Below are 5,611 nucleotides of genomic sequence, written 5' to 3'. Positions count from 1 at the left end.
TATATATATTATATATAGATATATATATATATATATGTGTCTGGCTACCTCGTTTTAGTTTACTTTTTTCTCTGAAGCCCTGGAATTCTACAAGAGAGATATTTTAAGACTGAAACATTTTTGTGCCTAGACTGGAAAGATGCCCATTGGGTTTGTATGCCCCCCCCCCCTTTTTTTTGCTTCTTCCCATCCTCCATCCACCCAGTGTATCCCACTTCCACATTCTGGTTATAATTTTCTTTTTCTCCTTATCCTTTGGGATTAGGGGACCCAACCATGTTTCTCAATCTTGGCTTAATTTATAGCACAAATATGGAGAAATGAAAGTTGTACTGCTTTTTTGTTAGAGATGCAGATTGTGTCTTGAAGATGATTATTATATATGCAAATTGTGCCCTCTCCTCACCTTCTTCCAAGTTTCCCCACAAAAAGGTCACAGAGTGAGGCTTCCTATTGGAAGCATAGAGCAGAGTTGGCCTACAGAGACCCTGGGGCTGTAATGTGAAGGGGAAGAGACTGAATTTCATGTCTTATCTGTATTCTGTTAATAAAATGGGAGTTTGTGGGTTTTAAAAATTTCTGTTTCTAAATGGAGGAATAGATGACTTTATTTTGGTGGGGGTTGGGACTCGTGGCTTTAAAAAAGAAAATCGCTTTTGAGTAGGATGTATATTTTTGTTGGATTTTGTTTGTTTATTTTTTTAGAATCCTCCACAGCTACATGCGAGACCATGGAGTTAAACCCAGAGACCTTTATCAATTAATTGTACTGTTTGTGAATTTGTATAAATAATAACAAAGATCCTCTTAAAACGTTTATATTCTTACAGTAAAAGGTTAAACTGATATTTATATAATAAAAGAGGAAATATGAAGTATGTTTTTGAAAAAAAAAAGCACAAAAACCTTGTATCTGTGAATTATTTTTAAGGCACTCTGTGTTTGGGTCCTTGCCAAAGTAGGAGTGCTGTCTGTACACTCTACAGTAAAGGAAATGGGGTATAGAGTTCGGTGCATCCCATGTGGTGTAAGCTCATAGTTAAGTATTTCTTCTGTGTAAGGTTGACTACTGACACCCTAATGTTCTGTTTCTAGCAATGTGACTAGACTGGAGATTGATACAATTTTTGGTTTTAAACTGTCAACATGGAAATTTAAAGAAACTGAACAAAATGAAACTGTTTTTTTCAAAACCAGACTTGTAAGAGTCACAATTTCCCCCGAGTGGCCAGTTTTTCTTTGGGTGGAAATGAGATCTAGGGGTAATACTGAGAAAAATGGGTCATGAGATACAGAAGTGGGTGAGAGGGATCGGTGTCTTTACCCTTCGAGGAGGGTGGGAAGGAGGTGAAGGGTGGAAGGAACTGAAGTCATTGTTCAGGAAAGTTAAAGAGTGCTGTCCTTGCTAGCTGGCTCACTCAGTCATGCATACTGAATCTCACAGTATGAGAGGGGGTCCCAGTGGAAATGCAGCAGTTCTACCCCTCTTTTTAAAATTCCCCTCCAGTCCTGGCTGTATTGAAGCACTTTCCTGGGGGCTGGGGAGGTTGGCCAGTTCTTGTACATTTGCATTTTAAGCACTTCCAAAGAGGCTGGCCACTCCAGCCAGTCTGTTGAGAGTTCTTAGACTGAATCCAGGGAAGATAAAACCTATGATTCTAGCAGAGTTCCCTTTGGTAGACAATAACTGAATAATCTGACACCCCATGGTGGTGGAAACCTCAGAGTATAAACGCTGTAACAGGGGAGCAATTCATATTCTTGGTTGCACATAGTTCTGTCTTCCTTGTTTTTGAGGTCATGTTTTTTTTTTTTTTCCCTTTTTAACCAAAAAAATACTGATCTCTGCAAGAGCTGATAAAGTAATGTAAAACTTATCTGGATCAATCTCTCTTTCCAGGAAGAGGATTAGAATGCAGGTTTCTCTTGGGGTGAGATTGTTTTGTAAAATTTCCAAGTTTTCAGTTTGAGCATATCACAAAGGCTGCATTGTCCCTTTTTGGAGAGCCACCACAATTGGGTCTAATTGAGTCTGACACTAGATCCATCTTCCTTTTCTTTGGGGAAGGTGTGGATCGCTCTCTTCCATCTTTGGTTACATGCTTATTGCCTAAAGGAAAAAAAAAATGTGTGAACCCTAGTATAAGTAGGGACTTTAAATTAGGGTCAGCTTCTAATTTGATATCACTCAGAAAGGTTACACATGCTATCGGTTCCTAATGTTTTTCTTCCCAGAGACTGCCTACCTGTACAGATTTAACCCATAAAAACGTGAGTACCCCCTGCTCACATTCTCCATTATAATATACAATAAGAATTATACACCCATTACCTGAAACATTCTTTGTTTCATATTTATATGAAAGGCTAAATATGATTTTGACTACAAATTGGTAAATCAGTATTTGAAAGTTAAGATAGTGAGTCTAGTGTCCTTGTCCTGAACTAAGCATACTTAATTTATCTGGAGCATCTCTGGAAAAGATGAATAAACCACTTGCTATGGGCAGTAGAGGTCAACTGCTTCTCTCAGCCTTTTTGGTTTTTTTTTTTTTTTTTTTTTGGTACTGGGAATCGAACTCACGACCTTGCATTTGCCAGGCAGGCGCTTGCGCTGCTGAACTATATCCCTGGCTCTCTCAGCCTTTCTGGATGGAAAGAAAATAGTATGTTGAGAACAAATGTGGGTTTTGCATAAGTATTTGTGAATTTTAATTTTCAAAGTTACCTGCTGAAATAGGTCTCCCTGTTTTCCAGATAAGGCACAATACCTGCCTTAAATTACCTAAGCAGCAAGGGAAGGAGCCAGGATCCGAATCAGTTTCACTTCTAAACTCCAGCTCTTTCTGCTCAGAGAAGGTTCAGATACTAATTGGACCCCTGAGATGACCCTCAAAGTACGTGGGAGTTGGGTAACCACAATGTGGATAGGCTTGTGCCATGCACACAACTTGCAAAGAGGATAAAGGTGGATTCAGGGATGAATTATACATCCGTTATCTGAAACATTCTTTGTTTCGTGTTTATGTTAAAGGCTAAATATGAGTTTGACTAAGGATTGGTAAATCGATATTTGAAAGTTAAGATTATGTGTCTAGGAAGGACTGACCCCCACCAAACCTTTGGGATAGGAATAGAAAAAGTTTGCCATCTTAATGCCTTTAAGAAATAGAATCCCGGGGCTGGGGATTTAGCTCAGCGGCAAAGCGCCTGCCTGACAAGCGCAAGGTTGTGAGTTCGGCTCCCAGTACCTGAGAAAAACCAAAAAAAAAAAAAAAAAAATAGAATCCCTAAAGAAAGTTGCTATACATTTTGTGAGTGACCCAACAGTTAAAAGATAATTCAAGGCAATTTTTAGAAAACAAACAAACAAAAATACAGGTATTTGCTAAATCTTACACAGTGAAGAAAAATATAAATTTTGTGTGACCCTTTTATCTAGCAGTAATAACCCTTACGAGGAACACTGGGTAGTAGTCAAGAAAGAACATCATGGGCCTTTTTTCTAAGTCTTCTCAGACAGTAGGCTTCATGTCAGTACTGCAGGGAGGTATAAATACAACTTTGGGGTGTTCGTGGTGGGTCTCTAGTTAAAAGTGCTGCATGGTGTTGCATAATTTGACCAGAACTGGACTCCTTCCTGCTGAATTCCTCAGTCCTAACTGGTGGGCAAGGAGGGTGAAGCCCACTGGATTTATTCCACATTTGCCCACAGGGACTAAGATGTTGCCTAATTTAAACCAAAGGCTGGTACCAGGACCACCTTAAGCACTGAAGAAAAATTTATCTTTTTTCATTATTCAAATCAATAACATCTATAAAAGAGCAAATTTTCCTTTTATTGGAGTTTGTTCGTAAAGGTAAGAACTTTCTCTTAAATAAGGACAGACAGGATGTAATGTAGCATGGCCTGTCTGCCTGGTGCTGTCTTCCAGTGGTTACCAGGTAGATGCTGGTCCCGGCATATAAAACCTTTACTTTTGACTTAGAGAATTTGAACTCAAGGTTTTGAAAGGAGAAAAGGGTTGTGGCCCCAGGGAACAGTGTGTTTCCAAAGAGTAAGAGGCTCTTGATTAAAAGATCAGATTTGTAAAACAAAACCCATACCTCATGCAGCTTCTGACAACTGTCTCTTCCCAGTGCAGTGAAAGAGAAAGTGCCTGGCCTCTGATCTCTGCTCTGTTCTGCAGGGGAAAGGGAGGAACTAGATTAAGTCATCCAGTGATCTCTTCTCTCTGTTCTCTTTCTGCTGCCTGCATCAGACATCACCCCTTTCAAAAGTTAATTCCATCCCTCTAAGTAGGGGGCAAGACCTAAATTTTGTGCCATTATGAACCCCGGAAAAGCCCAAAGGGTGAAGCTTTTTGATGAAATAACATGATCGTGAGGAAAAAGCATGGATCAGAAATTAGAAAGCTGCACTCAAGCCTAAATTCATGCGTGGGCCACACAGTTTCCTCATTCTTGTCAACATACTTGTTCCCATATGAAGTAGCAAGTTAAATTTTTAAAGAAGTTAATGTAAAGCATATGAGATCTTCCTATTTAGACCAGCGCCAACAGTGCATGGCTGTAACTGGACAAAGGGAAGCAGACTGCTGGGGTAAGAGCATATATTCTGAGGCTTGGATAGAAAGTGTTTCTACACAATCGGGAAATATTTTTATTTATTTTACCCCAAATATTTTTAAATGTCTACAAATGATTATTTTCAGTCTTTTTTCTTTTCTAGGGATTGCTCTGATTTCGCCTGGCAGAGTGGCCTTACTAACACAGAACTTTTGGTAGTATGTAAAGTCAAGTCTTCCAGTTACGATGTAAGAGTAAGTTTGCCATCTTAAAACTGTGCAGCCCTGGAGCGGGCATGTTCAATACCCCTCCCCAATATAACAACAGAAGTATGAGTCCTCTGCCTGCTTTTTGTAAATCTAGAAAAGTGCACATATTTTCCTTAACAGACTAAAGTTCTTATCTCATCACTCTTCTATTTTGTTTATGGGAAAATGCCACATAGACTTTAAACAGCTTACAAGGGAGTAGAGGTGAGGCTCAAGGGCAGAGCATATCCTTATTAGTATACTCAGAGCCTGGGTTTGATCTCCACCACCAAAACCAAAAATTACAAGGGTTCTTGTATCTGACTTACTGTCAAGTACTGAGTCTCAATACAGAGAAGAAAACTGGGTCTGCAGCAGCAAAAAAACCCCAGGTGAGACAGTGTTAGAAAGATGAATGTAGCCGGGCGTGGTGGTGCATGCCTGTAATCCCAGCACTCAGGAGGATGAGGCAGGAGTTCAAGGCCAGCCTGGGCTACAAAGTGAGCTCAAGGTCAGCCTGAATTGCATAGTGAGACCCTGTCTCAAAAAGACAAAAAAAAAAGATGAATGTGATTTGCTGGAAGAATTTAGTCATAACCAGTATATTCAATTTCTCTGCCTTAAATTTTTGTTGTCCCAAATCTGGCAGATATGGAACATTTAATGTATAAATGGGGAAAGGAGCTTGACAGAGTCAAAAAGATTCTGTATAGGTGACATGAGGATTTGTTCTCAGAACCAAAAGTGCTCTAGACTTTTGGGTTGTTTTTTTTTTTTTTTTTTTTTTTTTTTTT

The 5,611-nt window shown here is 39.4% G+C and overlaps 1 protein-coding gene and 1 long non-coding RNA gene across 2 annotated transcripts in view; both read left to right on the top strand.

Moving 5' to 3' along the window:
* Fbxl14 (F-box and leucine-rich repeat protein 14) overlaps positions 1-905 on the top strand; it is a gene marked incomplete in the record, with an annotated part of 3,646 nt that extends 2,741 nt beyond the window's left edge. The window contains 1 exon segment of the mRNA XM_005395950.2: positions 1-905.
* A 1,730-nt stretch (positions 906-2,635) lies between these two features.
* On the top strand, positions 2,636-4,904 carry LOC106149832. The gene is made up of 2 exons (XR_001236259.1): positions 2,636-2,897; positions 4,733-4,904. It is a non-coding gene; the product is annotated as an uncharacterized LOC106149832 (long non-coding RNA).
* The last annotated feature ends 707 nt before the right edge of the window (positions 4,905-5,611 follow it).

Source organism: Chinchilla lanigera, unplaced genomic scaffold, assembly GCF_000276665.1.
Source record: "Chinchilla lanigera isolate Chin_1 unplaced genomic scaffold, ChiLan1.0 scaffold00053, whole genome shotgun sequence".
NCBI classification, from domain to species: domain Eukaryota; kingdom Metazoa; phylum Chordata; class Mammalia; order Rodentia; family Chinchillidae; genus Chinchilla; species Chinchilla lanigera.
The sequence above is the reverse complement of the archived record's forward strand: the minus strand, read 5'-3'. Positions and strand labels throughout refer to the sequence as shown.